This window comes from Loxodonta africana, chromosome 1, assembly GCF_030014295.1.
Source record: "Loxodonta africana isolate mLoxAfr1 chromosome 1, mLoxAfr1.hap2, whole genome shotgun sequence".
Lineage (NCBI taxonomy): Eukaryota > Metazoa > Chordata > Mammalia > Proboscidea > Elephantidae > Loxodonta > Loxodonta africana.
Genome location: NC_087342.1, coordinates 161,840,010 through 161,854,574, shown reverse-complemented (window position 1 = coordinate 161,854,574; position 14,565 = coordinate 161,840,010). Strand labels below are relative to the sequence as shown.

The 14,565-nt window shown below is 37.7% G+C and overlaps 1 protein-coding gene across 3 annotated transcripts in view; it reads left to right on the top strand.

Annotated features, from left to right (window-relative positions):
• Positions 1-14,565, top strand: part of FBXL4 (F-box and leucine rich repeat protein 4) — a 103,603-nt gene that overhangs the window by 49,437 nt on the left and 39,601 nt on the right. The gene's annotated exons all lie outside the window — the stretch shown is intronic.

Here is a 14,565-nt window from a genome sequence, read left to right as displayed (position 1 = left end):
TTAGGGAGACTGTTTCACACACTATTTGGTAATTTTGAAACTGGGAAGATAACTAGGTATTATCTAATTAATCTGTGTCATATACCCAAGTTACAAAAGCCCAATCCTTACCTTGGCCTTCTCACTTAAATGCCTTATGTGCTTGGGTAAGTCACTTAGGCTAAGTTGAAAGTTTATCTATGAAAGAAATTGCACCATATCACACAGGTTATTTAGAGGATCAAATTAGGCCATATGTGTAAAAAAAAAATGTAAATTAGGTCTCCTTTCCACTGCTATCGAGTCGACTCTGAATTATAGCAACCCCATAGGGTTTCCAGAGCTGTAATCTCTACGGAAGCAGACTGCCACATAAATTAGATGCATTTATGTAAATGTGAAAGTGATAGTGTAGATTTACTCACTGCAGTCCTACATAATTGCCCCTGCTTTCATAAAATATCTTCCTAAATAAGAGGATCATTCCTGTCATGTGTTGATTTTAGATTTAAGCTGAATTATCTCTTTGACCCTATGATTTGTTTCTGGTAAAAGGAATGATCATTCCTAAATGTTAAGCTTCATAATGGCAGGGATCATATTTGCCTGCTAACTTCTTTATGGCTAGTAGAGAACAGTATATGGTACATAGTAGGTGTTTAGTAAATTTCATGTTGAGTAAATAAATGAAGGTTATCTCTTCTCAGTTCAGTTTCTCATTATTAGATAAATTAGTAAGCCTAAGATAAATTTGTCTATCTATAAAATAACCGCATTTAGTAATCAGGTGGATGGATGGATCTATCTGCCATTTGGAATAAAATATTTGAATTGTATTTGTTCAGGATTTTTAGCCCAAAAGATAGTGAAATAAACTGTAGTTGAATTCAGTTTTTTTGTTTGTTTTTATTTATTTCACAAGGTCTTTTTCTTTCTGTAGCTGGGTTTAGGATTATAATGAAAAATCCTGCCATCAGAGAAGTAATAAATGTCTTCTTACTGCATCAGCCCAAAAGTAAATAAATCAATGAATAAGCCAATTTCTGTTTGCAGAGCCTGAGGCCTGTATTAGTTGAATTTCAGTAGAGTGGAGAGCACTAAATACATGCATAGTAAAAAAAGGATACTATGACTAAAGAGAAACTGGACTGCTATATATATGACCATATATGTATGCTAGCAATGTCACAGGTTTATGCTTCGTTGGAGGATGGTCTGTGTTGGGAAAACTTTAGAAGAAATGACCCTGGAACTGAGATTGAGGCCCTGTTTACTGCATGATTCTAGAAATAGGTTGATAAATGGGCCTTTTTTTTTTTTTAACTGGTGGATCTTCAAGGTTGCGTAGAATTAGGCGTAAGATGGAAGCTTAGAACAAAAAGGCAGGAAAACTTTAGTGTAGCCTACCATCCATGGGCACCACTTGTCTGTCAGTTTGTCATAGTGTGGTAGCTTGTGTGGTGTGGTGATGCTGGAAGCAATGCCGCTGGTATTTCACATTCCAGCAGAGAAACTCAAGGTGGACAGATTTCAGCAGAACTTCCAAACTAAGACAGACTGGGAAGAAGGACCTGGTGATCTACTTCTGAAAAAATTGGCTAGTGAAAACCTTGGGGATAGCAGCGGAACATTGATGTATTGCCAGAAGATGAGTCGGTAGGGTTGGAAGAATCTCAAAATATGACTGGGGAAGAAATGCCTCCTCAAAGTAGAGTCAACTTTAATGATGTGAATGGAGTACAGCTTTTGGGACCTTCATTTACTGATGAGGCATGACTCAAAAAGAGAAGAAACAGCTGCCAAAACCCAAACCAAAGCCCGTGCCATCGAGTCAATTCCAACTCATAGCGACCCTATAGCTTCAGACACCCATTAATAATCAGAACATGGAATGTACAAAGTATGAATCAAGGAAAACTGAAAGATGTCAAAACTGAAAGGGAGTGCTTGAAGTTCAGTATCCTAGGCATTAGTGAGCTGAAATTGTCTGATATGGGCCATTTTGAATTGGACAATCGTATGGTCTCCTATGCTGGGAATGACACGTTGAAGAGGAACAGTGTTACATTCGTTGTCCAAAAGAACTTTTCAAGATCTATCCTGAAGTACAACGCTGTCAGTGATAGGATAATATTCATACACCTACAAGAAAGACCAGTTAATATGATGATGATGATTCAAATTTATGCACCAACCTCTAATTCCAAAGATGAAGAAATTGAAGATTTTTACCAACTTCTGCGTCCTGAAGTTGATCAAACATGCAGTCAAGATGCATTGATAATTACTGGTGACTGGAACGTGAAAGTCAGAAACGAAGAAGGATCAGTAGTTGGAAAATATGGCCTCGGTGATAGAAACAACGAAGAAGATCACATGATAGAATTTTGCAAGATCAACAACTTAATCATTGGAAATACCTTTTTTCACTAACAAACAGTGACTATACACGTGGACCTCACTAGATGGAATATGCAGGAATCAAATTGGATACATCTATGAAAAGAGATGATGGGGAAGAGCTCAATATCATCAGCAGAACAAGGCCAGGGACTGACTGTGGTACAGACCATCAGTTGCTCTCATGAAAGTTCAAGTTGAAGCTGAAGAAAATTAAAACAAATCCACGAGAACCAAAATATGAAATTGAGTATATCTCACCTGTACTTAGACACCATCTCAAGAATAGATTTGATTCATTGAACACTATGGCCAAAGACAAGACAGACTTTGAGATGACGTCAAAGACATCATATGTGAAGAATGCAAAAGATCATTAAAAAGACAGAAAAGATCAAAATGGATGGCAGAAGAGACTCTGAAACTTGCTCTCAAAGGTAAAGTAGCTAAAGCAGATGGAAGAAATGATGAAGTGAATGCACTGAACAGAAGGTTTCGAAGGGAAACTCGAGAAGACAAAATATTACAGTGAAATGTGCAAAGACCTGGAGTTAGAAAACCAAAAGGGAAGAACACGCTCAGCATTTCTCAAGCTGAAAGAACTGGAGAAAAATATTTATGCCCCAAGTTGCAATTTTGAAGGATTCTTTGGGCAAAAAATTAAACAACGTAGGAAGCATCAAAAGAAGATGGAAAGAATACATGGTCACTGTACCAAGAAGAAGTGGTCAGCGTTCACTTAACTGTGCTCATGTGGAACCTGTACATAGACAAAGAGGCAGTCACTCAAACAGAACAAGGGGATACTGCATAGTTTAAAATCAGGAAGGGTGTGCCTCAGGGTTGTATCTTTTCACCATTCTTATTCAACCTGCATGCTGAGCAAATCTGAGAAGCTAGACATGAATGCAGCATCAGGATTGGAGGAAGACTTGCTAACAACCTGCGTTATGCAGATGACACAACTTTGCTTGCTGAAAGTGAAGGGGACTTGAAGCACTTTCTGATGGAAGTCAAAGAGTACAGCCTTCAGTATGGATTGCACCTCAACATAAAACAAAAACCCTCACAACTGCACCAATAAGCAGCATCATGATAAACAGAGATAAGATTGAAGTTAAGGATTTCATTTTAGTTGGATCCACAATCAACGTCCATGAAAGCAGCAGTCAAGAAATCAAATGATGTATTGCACTGGGCAAATCTGCTGCAAAAGACCTCCTTTAAGTTTTTTAAAAAGAAGAAAAAAGGATGTCACCTTGAAGGCTAAGGTGTGCCTGATCCAAGCCGTGGTATTTTCAGTTGCTTCAGATGCATGCTTTTTTTCTCTTTTCACAAGGTTCTTATGTGTGATAAACATTGATAGCAAGTACTTCTTTAGCCATATATGATGATTGATTTTTACATGAAGGTAGAGAGGTGAGAATTTAACTCATTGAATAGACTTTTAAATACTTAAAAAAAACTTTGAAATAATTTCAGACTTACAGAAAAAAAAACAAAAACAGTTCCCATTTTTACTTTCACCCAGATTTCCCTACTATATGCATACTTATTTTTTCCTGAACCATTCGAAAATGAGTTCAGAGCATAATGCCCTATTATTCCTAAAAAAAAAGGGGGGGGGCGTTATAAATAGAAGAGATAATTCTCCTTTACCCCTTAAGGGACATATCTGCAAATTACTCTTAAATACTTGTAAAGAATGGCCTAAAAATAACTTTTTAACATATTATGTGTCTTTTTAACTTAAAGTTTTCAAAATCAGTCCTGTGCATTTACTAAAACAGTCTGGATTACTGTTGGAAGTTTGATTTTGTTTACTTTTATTTTGTTTGGAAAAAATGTCTGGGGATGGGGGGTGGGAGTTAAGCATGATAGGTAGCTCAGTAAGAATGTCATTCTGTTGCTTAGCAGCAGGCAAGAAAACCAGGAGTGTTTTTTAAAAGTTAGAGTTATAAATGGAACACCTGCATCCAGTTTTGATTGCCCCACTTCAAGAATGATAGAGCATAAATTGAAAGAATCTGAAGAAGTGAAAAAACTGATTATAGGTATTGTGGGGGACTAGTATATGACAGTAATCTATAAGTTTCATTCCATAACTGTTTACTTCGCCTACTAGGCTATGTTGGCAGTTTCAAATAACCCATTGCCTTCATCTTCATGAACTAGAAGACAACAAAGTAGTTGATCTTTACTTCTGTTTCAATATCAACACTTTTCTCCCTTTTGTTTTTTCCCATGCCTCTTTATTCAGCAGAGTGAATATATAAGTAAAAATGCATACTACTCTGTCTATTGATGAGAATGCCTGGCTTTCCCACAAAGATTTTATAAACTGTCTTTTGAAGAGAGCATGATTTGATTTAGTGCCATGAATTTTATTTCTGACACAGAGATTTTGGTGGTCTCCTTACTGCATTCTTATTTAATTTAAGGAGTAGGGGTAACCATTCTTTTAATAGAGATAGTGCAGATAACATATTCAGGCTGTGAGGCCAAAATGTATGGCAAATGGAAGAGATGACCTCTCCCTTAATAGAGTCAGAGATGATAAACTAAGACCAAGAGGAGAAATTGAAATAGAAAGAACCTACTCTGGTTACTGTCTTAGTTATCTAGTGCTGCTGTAACAGAAATACCTCAAGTGCATGGCTTTAGCAAACAAATTTATTCTCTCATAGTTTAGGAACCTGAAAGTCTGAATTTAGGGCACCAGCTCTAGGGGAAGGCTATCTCTCTGTTGGCTCTGGGGGAAGGTCCTTGTCTCCTTTCAGTGTCTGTGGGCCGTGTGTCCCTTGGGGATCTCCATGTGTCTTGGCATCAGTCTTCTCCTGGGTCTAGGAGGTTCTCAGCACAAGGACTATGGGTCCAAAGGATGCACTATGCTCCCAGCTCTTCTTTGTGGTACTGAGGTCCATATCTGCTTGCTTCTCTCTCTTTTTATCTCTTACAGCATAAAACTAAAGTAAGGGCATGACTTCTATAGGGGTGGTAAGGGTCATGACTGGGGTAAAGGTGGTGACTTCAGCCACATCCTGTTCTCTCTAGTAAGGCGATGAATCAAGATACCTCTCACCCTAGTCCTACCTCATTAACATAATGGACAACTCACTCCCAAATGGGACCATAACTATAGGCATAGAGGCTAGGATTTAGAACACACCACAAAATGAAAGATAATTACGTCAGATCACAAAAAATGGAGGACAGTCATACACTGCTTGGAATCATGGCCTAGCCAAGTTGACACGTATTTTGGGGGGGACACAATTCAATCCATAACAATTATCTAATGTGACTAATGCAGACTGTCATTAACTAATTGTCATCTAAAATGCAGTCTATTTCAAATAGAGTAATTTAGATAAAATATAAAACAGAAGGATATTAGTAATTGCTTTTGTTTTTAAATAGAATCCAGAGATGTTAAACATTTTAGTCATGTCATATAACGAAACTAACATACTTTAATAAAGTCCTTGATGTATGTCTCCAGGCAAGACTGTATCATATTCCTTTATCCTGATTCACTTTGCAGAAGTCCCAATGGCAATGTGAGACTTTTGTTGGGGGAGGGTATATGTGATTTGAGCAGATTGGGTTGTGGTTCAGTCATATTTAAGAAGTCTGACTTGTCATGCAGCGGGGGAAGGGATAGTCCATCTCTTGCAGGATAGACTCATGTCAGCCACATACATGACAAGTGACCAGTAAAGCGGGAACAAGAAATATACCCGGAAGCTATTAGAAACGACTGATTAGCACATTCTCTCACTGTAGGGCACTCCTTGTAAACTCTGTGGGGCAGTTCTAGTCTGTCCTGTAGGGTCGCTGTGAGTCAGAATTGGCTCGAGGGCAACGGGTTTGGTTTTTTTTTTTTTGGTTTCACTATAGGCATGTCATAAGGGAAGCCAAATTATAATTATAAGGGTTGTTTGGTGATTTTAGAATGAGAACACTGAGGATTAGTTTTGTAATTTAAATGCTTAAAGGTATCAACACAGAGCAGGTTCACACCTTCATCTTCACAGGAAGGGAGATGTGCTTCTGGAACAAGTAGATAAAGTCCTAGGGCCATAGCATTCTCTTAGCTGGATATCATTTAGATGAACAGTGTCAACCAACATATACCTCATACTCCTCTTACATGCTTCCCTGCCAGTCCAATCCGTACTTGCCCCTTTCTGATTGAAACATTTTCTTTAAATATTCAATGAGGTTACTGTCAGGTTCAGCTAGTGTGTAAATTGACATGTCTTTTTGACTACAAATCTCTGCTATCATCCATTATGGTTTGTTATGGACAATGGTCAGTTTAGTCATCTGTGAGCAGAAGTGTATTTAACTGTGTTATCAAAAGGTCCACTACAGTGGTAAGAACAGAGTAAGTTCTGAAATGAGACTATAAAGCAAATGTGAATATTTAGCCTTAGATTTTTTGCCATCCTACATGACATATATTATATATTATTAGGATTTAACAAATTATTTGAGCAGCATACTGAAACTTGAACTATAAAAGCTGAAATTCTGAGTGTGTGGTCTGGGATAGCTATAAAAGATCTACAGTGAGATTTAGACAGATTTTCTTTCTCAAAAGCATGTGTAAGGAACTTTATTAATTAGTCGTAACTTTATTAGTTTGTCTTTTGGGACCTTTAATCTTTTTAAAGATCAGTCTGAATTCTGACTTTTCCACTACAATGTTGATCTTAAAGTTTAACTTTTAAAAGACAACCTTATTGCCAACTTACGATTATGTATCGGTACATAACCTATACAATATTTTATATTTAAACTGAATGAAAGAAAACAATTTTGAGATAGATGGCCCATAGCAGATCTCATTAAAGTAGTTGAGTATAACTATTCCTGAATGATGATTGTTTAATTTCTATATATAGTTAGTTTCAAGTAATTTGAGTAGCTCTCAGAATACTTCAAATTTTATTTCATACTGCCTTTCCCCAAATTTATTGAGATTGGAACACAGGCAAAAAAAAAAAATTAATTACAGAAAGATAATCACAAATATGTATGTGTTTTAAATGATTGTGTTCTTAGGATTTATTTGTTGGTATTTGTTTTGCAAATTTTTGAATTTTCATTTAATGAATATACTTTTATAAGATCCCATCCCACTACTTGTAGATTGCTATGATGTGTTTGCAATGCATCATGATTAGTGAAAAGACTTTTTTTTTTTGATCAGATGATGTCACTGTTATCTATATGTTAATTGTGGTTGTCTGTATCTCTAATATGTAAACTTGTTGCATGTTCCTTTATCAGTTTGCTTTCTAGGAACCATGTTTTAGAGTACAGGATACTAAAAGGGGTCCTGTCTCCCTGTAAGAGAGTGTTATAATTAGAGATTGCATTCCTTATTAAAGATAAACAGCAGTTAATTTTTAACACAAACCAATAAAATTTATAAATTATAATCACTATAAGCCTGTATTAATCTAAAATAGTGAAGATAAGCACTGCATACATTATTATACAGTCTTAATAAATTATCAAATGTACATAACCCAGTGCCGTCGACTCAGTACAGCTCTACTAAGCCATAAATATGAACTGTATAAAAGTTATATATGAGTACAGGTAGTCCTCAGATTATGAATAAGTTCCATTCCTGAGTCTGTCTTTATGTTGAATTTGTAAGTGGAAACAGTTAGCTATGGCTTGTATCTAACATAGATTAGTCAAATGTTTGTTTTAGTGTACAGTATATAGTGTACATTTCTATGCATAAAAAACATTAAACACTTCCAGATACACTAAAATATTTTTGACATAATAATACAGTAATAATACTAATAATGTATGATGCGCATCACAAAGTGGCATCCATTTGTTATTACAAACCATTGTATGTATCTTAAATTTTTTACATAATAGGCTTTACAAAGATTGGTTCATAACTGTGGGCTGAACATAAGTCAGACATTTGTTACCAGGGACTGCTTGTATAATAAACATCAGTTGTCATCTTTATTAAGTATTTTGTTTACCACTTTAGAAGTCTAGAAGATGGGAGACTATGAAGTTTATGGCTAGCATCTTTTAAAAGCTGTTACTAAAAATTTGAATTCCTGCCTTCTGTTACCTCTTAATAAATTTCATTTAACAAGTAGAGACATAAATAATAATTCATTATAACTGCATGGCACTTCATGTCTGTTTACACCAAACTTTCACATCTATTTTCCATCATTTCACTGACTAAAACTGTTTTTGAAGTTGAAATCATTTTTTTGAAGTATTCATTGCAGCGTCATTTGGCAATAATAGTATTTTTTCCCTTTTTTTTTTTTTATTGAGCTTTAAGTGAAAGTTGAGAGCAATATTTTAATTCTGATTACTGACAGTGTAGAAAAACAGTATCCTAGAGATATTATGGAGTTCTGGTGCTGTAGTGGTTAAGAGTTAAGAGCTCAGCCATTAACCAAAAGGTCAGCAGTTCAAATCCACCAGCCACTCTTTGGAAACCCTATGGGGCAGTTCTACTCTGTCCTATACAGTCATTATGAGTCGGAACTGACTTGATGGCACCTCACAACAACAACCCCCCATGTGTCTCTCAGTTTGTCATACTGTGGGGGCTTGTGTGTTGCTGTCATGCTGGAAGCTATGCCACTGATATTCAGATACCAGCAGGGTCACCCATGAAGGACAGGTTTCAGCTGAGCTTCCAGACTAAGACAGACTAGAAAGAAGGACCTGGCAGTCTACTTCTAACAAGCATTAGCCAGTGAAAACCTTATGAATAGCAGCAGAACATTGTCTGATATAGTGCTGGAAGATGAACCCCCCAGGTTGGAAGGCACTCAAAAGATGACTGGGGAAGAGCTGCCTCCTCAAAGTAGAGTCGACCTTAATGACGTGGATGGAGTAAAGCTTCCGGGACCTTCATTTGCTGATGTGGCACTACTCAAAATGAGAAGAAAGAGCTGCAAGCATCCATTAATAATCAGAACCTGGAATGTAGGAAGTATGAATCTAGGAAAATTGGAAATCATTAAAAATGAAATGGAATGCATAAACGTCAATATCCTAGGCATTAGTGAGCTGAAATGGACTGGTATTGGCCATTTTGAATTGGACAATCATATAGTCTACTATGCTGGGAACGACAACTCGAAGAGGAATGGTGTTGCATTCATCGTCAAAAGGAACGTTTCAAAATCTATCCTGAAGGACAACGCTGTCGGTGATAGGATAATATCCATATGCCTACAAGGAAGACCAGTTAACACGACCACTATTCAAATTGACGCACCAAGCACTAGGGCCAAAGATGAAGAAATAGATTTTAATCAGCTGCTACAGTCTGAAATTGATCGAACATGCAATCAAGATGCATTGATAATTACTGGCGATTGGAATGCAAAAGTTGGAGACAAAGAAGAAGGATCAGTAGTTGGAAAATATGGCCTTGGAGATAGAAACAATGCCGGAGATCGAATGATAGAATTTTGCAAGACCAACGACTTCTTCATTGCAAATACCTTCTTTCACCAACATAAACGGCAACTATACACATGGACCTCGCCAGATGGAACACACAGAAATCAAATTGACTACATCTGTGGGAAGAGACAGTGGAAAAGCTCAATATCATCAGTCAGAACAAGGCCAGGGGCCGACTGTGGAACAGACCATCAATTGCTCATATGCAAGTTCAAGCTGAAACTGAAGAAAATCAGAACAAGTCCATGAGAGCCAAAATATGAACTTGAGTATATCCCACCTGAATTTAGAGGCCATCTGAAGAATAGATTTGACACATTGAACACTAGTGACTGCAGACCAGAGTTGTGGAATGACATCAAGGACATCATCCGTGAAGAAAGCAAGAGGTCACTGAAAAGACAGGAAAGAAAGAAAAGACCAAGATGGATGTCAGAGGAGACTCTGAAACCTGCTCTCAAATGTCGAACAGCTAAAGCAAAAGGACGAATTGATGAAGTAAAAGAACCGAACAGAAGATTTCAAAGGAGCTCTCGAGAAGACAAGGTAAAGTATTATAATGACATGTGCATAGAGCTGGAGATGGAAAACCAAAAGGGAAGAACACGCTTGGCATTTCTCAAGCTGAAAGAACTGAAGAAAAAACTCAAGCCTTGAGTTGCAATAGTGAAGGATTCCATGGGGAAAATATTAAATGACGCAGGAAGCATCAAAAGAAGATGGAAGGAATACACAGAGTCATTATACCAAAAAGAATTAGTCGATATTCAACCATTTCAAGAGGTGGCATATGATCAGGAACCGATGGTACTGAAAGAAGAAGTCCAAGCTGCTCTGAAGGCATTGGTGGAAAACAAGGCTCCGGGAACTGATGGAATATCAATTGAGATGTTTCAACAAACAGATGCAGCGCTGGAGGTGCACACTCATCTATGCCAAGAAATATGGAAGACGGCTTCCTGGCCAACTGACTGGAAGAGATCCATATTTATGCCTATTCCCAAGAACGGTGATCCAACCAAATGTGGAAATTATAGAACAATATCATTAATATCACATGCAAGCAAAATTTTGCTGAAGATCATTCAAAAATGGCTGCAGCAGTATATCAACAGGGAACTGCCAAAAATTCAGGCTGGTTTCAGAAGAGAACATGGAACCAGGGATATCATTGCTGATGTCAGATGGATCCTGGCTGAAAGCAGAGAATACCAGAAGGATGTTTACCTGTGTTTATTGACTATGCAAAGACATTTGACTGTGTGGTTCCTAAAAACTATGGATAACACTGAGAAGAATGGGGATTCCAGAACACTTAATTGTGCTCATGAGGAACCTGTATGTAGATGAAGAGGCAGTTGTTTGGACAGAACAAGGGGATACTGATTGGTTTACAGTCCGGAAAGGTGTGCATCAGGGTTGTATTCTTTCACCATACCTATTTAATCTGTATGCTGAACAAATAATCCGAGAAGCTGGGCCATATGAAGAAGAACGGGGCATCAGGATTGGAGGAAGACTCATTAACAGCCTGCGTTATGCAGATGACACAACCTTGCTTGCTGAAAGTGAAGATGAATTGAAGCACTTATTAATGAAGATCAACGACCACAGCCTTCAGTATGGTTTACACCTCAACGTAAAGAAAACAAAAATCCTCACAACTGGACCAGTGAGCAACATCATGATAAACGGAGAAAAGATTGAAGTTGTCAAAGATTTCATTTTACTTGGATCCACAATCAACAGCCATGGAAGCAGCAGTCAAGAAATCAAAGACGCATTGCATTGGGCAAATCTGCTGCAAAGGACCTCTTCAAAGTGTTGAAGAGCAAAGATATCACCCTGAAGACTAAGGAGTGCCTGCTCCAAGCCATGGTATTTTCAATTGCATCCTATGCATGTGAAAGCTGGACAATGAATAAGGAAGACCAAAGAAGAGTTGACGCCTTTGAGTTGTGTTGGTGAAGAATACTGAATATACCATGGACTCCCAAAAGAATGAACAAATCTATTTTGGAAGAAGTGAGGCCAGAATGCTCCTTAGAGTCAAGGATGGCGAGACTGTGTCTCACCTACTTTGGACATGTTGTCAGGAAGAATGAGTCCCTGGAGAAGGACATCATGCTTGGCAGAGTACAGGGCCAGTGGAAAAGAGGAAGACCCTCAACAAGGTGGATTGACACAGTGGCTGCAACAATGAGCTTAAGCATAAGAACGATTGTAAGAATGGCACAGGACTGGGCAGTTTTTCGTTCTGCTGTGCATAGGGTCGCTATGAGTCAGAACCGACTCGACGGCAGCTGACAACAACAACACAGCAAAGATATTGTAGGAGGAAATGGGTTAATCGGATTTATAGAGGTTGAAAACTGACTGCATAGATGTGTTTTTCAAACCTGGGCATTTCCACATTCTCTGGCTTATCCCTGATGAGACTAGAGAAAGTCATGATACTGTTAATTCATGATTGCTCACTTTAGTGCCACTTGGCAATTCTTTTTTATTTGTTTGACTCCTTGTCGCATTCCTCACAGCACCTCATCCAAAGTCATCCTTGTTTTTTCCTTTAACCATCAACTCCATCACCTCATATCATCGTCCTGGCATTTGATCTCCTCTTATTTAGGAAACATGAGGGATATCATTTGCCATGAATCTCTTTTGTCCTGTGTTAGTTCCTTTTTAAGGTGAGGATAAAAGTGACAGTTCTTTTAAATATTAAGTGAATGTTTTCATTCCCAATTTAATGTACAGATGGTTTAAGCAATTCTAAAATATTTGTCTGAATAGCTACAGTTTGCCATGAATTCTCCTTCTAAGACTTGAAATTCCTGCAGAGAAAAAAATGCATCTACCATTCCACAAGATATTTCTAGATACATATGATTAAAATCTTAATTAATTTACAATCTTTAAGATAGACAATAAGCAATAGATAACTCTCCTCTAGAAACATTGCAGACAGGTTAATATGGTGTTCTTGTCAAGTATTTTTTGTTTGTTTTAAATTCTTATTTTTAATTAGAAGAACTGATTCAACAGGGAATTAATTTCACACTACAGAGAAATTGCCCCAGCATGGGTGTACTCAGTTAGAGCTAGGTGATAGTGTTACATGGCTACCCAATCTACGCCAGCTGGAAGGATGAAAATCTTAGAGAAAGGAGGCATTTTGGCCTTGACAGATATACTGATAAATATGTAGTGACACTCCAAGGAGTAATAGTGATTAAGAAAAGATATAGATAAAGAGGCAGTTCAATGAAGAGAGCCTTTAGAGTTGGACTTACTTGAGTTTGGAGTTCAGCCACTTACTATGTAAAAGCACCCCAGTCAAGGCAGGAGATCAGAGTAGGACTCACTGCTTGAAATGAGGCTAGGGACAGACCATGTCACACTTCCAACTGGGGCCATGGAATTTACAAAGCCTGAGTCTGTAAGAGGTGTCATTGACCCAGCCTATAGCCAGTATTGAGCCAAGCGTCTAATCATTCTGCAGTAGGCCAGTGTCACTACAGAGCAGAAATTCCACACCTTCAATAGCAATTGTGATTCCAAATTGGAGACAATCTATAAGACCATTAGGTAGGGAAGATTTAAAAGGGTGGAGGTGAGAGAGTGGAACATTCAAAGGAGTGAAGGCATCTTTTAAAAAAGAACAAGAAATTATGAAGCATAAATAGGCTAAAATAAAACAAGAGCAAATAATTGTGATAAGAAGCAAATTAGAAGTCCAGGAAATAAATTATAGTCATTGAAATTTTAAAACATTCAGTAGATAGGATTAAATTAGACACAGTCAAAGAGAGAATTGGTAAATTGGAAGATAGTTCTAAAAAATTTACTCAAATTTATAAAAGCTGCAAATATCAGGTACTATTGTAAGTTCTTTATATAATATGTAATACATATGTAATATTTATTAACTCATTTAATCCTCACAACTCTATTCATTCATTTAATAAATATGTATTGAGTGTCAATTATTATCTGGCACTGTCTTATTTATCTATTGCTGCATAATAATTCCCTCAAAACTAAGTGTCTTAAAACAACCAACATTTAATATCTAACGTAGTTTCTGTGGATCAGGAATCCAGGAGTGGCTTAGTTGGGTGGTTTTGGCCTAGAGTTTCTCATAAGATTCAGTGATTTTTCAGCTGATGGTGCAGTCATCTCAAGACTTGATTGCAACTGGAGGATCTGCTTCCAAACTCACTCATATGGCTTTTGGCAGAGTTTCTCTATAGCTTTTGGCTAGAGCCTCTATTTCTTGCCACATGGGCCTTTCCATTTGTTACCTCAGTATCTGCATGACATGACAGCTGTCTTCCCTTGAGTGAGTGATCCAAGAGAGAGACAGCACCGAAGAAAGAAGCCATAGTCTTTTTTTTTTAATATAATTTTTATTGTGCTCTAAGTGAAAGTTTACAAATTGAGTCAGTCTATCACACTAAAACCCATATACACCTTGCTACACACTCCCAATTACTCTCCCCCTAGTGAGACAGCCTGCTCTCTCCCTCCACTCTCTCTTTTCGTGTCCATTTCGCCAGCTTCTAACCCCCCACCCTCTCATCTCCCCTCCAGGCAGGAGATGCTAACATAGTCTCAAGTGTCCACCTGATCCAAGAAGCTCACTCCTCACCAGCATTCCTCTCCAACCCATTGTCCAGTCCAATCCATGTCTGAAGAGTTGGA